Here is a 1,776-nt window from a genome sequence, read left to right on the forward strand (position 1 = left end):
CCTAAAAAAAAAATTAAATTTATTTTAAAAAAATTTTCAATTTTTTTCTTCCCCCTTTCCCCTCACTCCCCTACCCTAACCCCCAGCTCCTACTAACCTCCCCCTTCCCCCGTCAATTTTTTAAATTTTTTCTGAACAAAAAAAATTCAAAACTTTTTCTTACCCCACCCCTACTGCCTATTCTGACACCCCTACCCACTTGCCTACCAATCTCTTTCTAAAAAAAGAATTTAATTTTTTTAATTTATTTTTTTAAAAAGGATTCTAAAATGTATTTTTTGAAAAATATTTTTTCATTCACCAACCAAATACTAGAAAATATTTTTTAAAAAATATTTTCCATCCACCAACCAAACATAAGAAAACAAGTAAAAAATCAACTTGTTTTTCAAGAAAACATTTCTAGGAAAATATTTTTTATGGAAAACATTTTCCTTCATACCAAACACACACTTAGGGTCGTTTGGTTTGAAAACAAGTTATACCGAGATTAGTTATGGTGGAATAAGTTATGATGGGATAAGTTATACTGAGATTAGTTATGCTGAAATTATTTTTTATTGAGTGTTTGGTTTGTTATATTCAAAGTAATATGCATAGTATAATTTCTAGGAATAAATTGATTGATTACCAAAATACTCTCCATCTTATATATATATATATGTATGTATGTATGTGTGTGTGTGAGAGAGAGAGAGAAATGAAATTAAGTAGCCGTTTGGCCATGAAAATTAAAATTTTCCGGAGTTGGAGTTGACGTTGTGTTTGGCCATGTCGTTTTTGAATTTTTTTTTTTAACTTTTGAAAAAACGTTTTTAAATATGATTTTATGCCCTAACTTTTACAAACTATCAAAATCACCCAACTAAAATTTACCTACTAATGGAAGAAGAACACAATTAGCCACTATTATAAAAATAATTACATATACATGACCATATTTAATGAATTTCAATTATGACATATATAATATTTACATTAATAGCCGTTTCTCATATTTGAAAATTTTAAATATGGATGTTATATTAACAGATCACTGTTTCCTGTTTTTTAGTTAACAAATATTATCTTTCAAACAAATTTATTTTTTTAGGAATTTATTTAATTTATTTTCTTCATTTTCGGTTCCTAAAAAATAGGAAATGATGAGTTGTTATTAAATTTTAGGGTGCTGCTAATTTATTTCTTTAATTTTGTTATACATGAAAGATTTTACTGTGTGTGAATAAATTATTTCTATGTAAAACATCCTTTGCATATTTAGGATATATTATATCATATACCATAAATATATAAATATGCTTAGTATGTTTCTTTATACTTTGTATTTTTATATATGTGTGTATATGGTATATACATGGTATAAACTTCATATATAACATACTTTGTATATTTATATTATAAATATGCTTAGTATGTTTCTTAATACTTTGTATATTTATATATGTGTGTATATGATATATACATGGTCTAAACTTTATATATAACATACTTTGTATATTTCTATTATAAATATAATACTTTATATATTTATGGGTATAAATATAATACTTTATATATTTATGGATATAAATATAAATTAACAGTAAAGTAATGTCTAAAATAAGGGAGAAAATTAAATAAGGGATAAAAATAATGATGAGAGAGAAAAAGAGATATATATTAATTAGGATAGCATTAAGTTTGAAATTATAATTATCTTATTCTTTAAAACTGCTATATACGTAATATTGAAAAAGTAATGTTATAAGGAGCGTTTTATGTAAAAATTTAAAA

This window comes from Capsicum annuum, chromosome 9 (genome assembly GCF_002878395.1).
Source record: "Capsicum annuum cultivar UCD-10X-F1 chromosome 9, UCD10Xv1.1, whole genome shotgun sequence".
Lineage (NCBI taxonomy): Eukaryota > Viridiplantae > Streptophyta > Magnoliopsida > Solanales > Solanaceae > Capsicum > Capsicum annuum.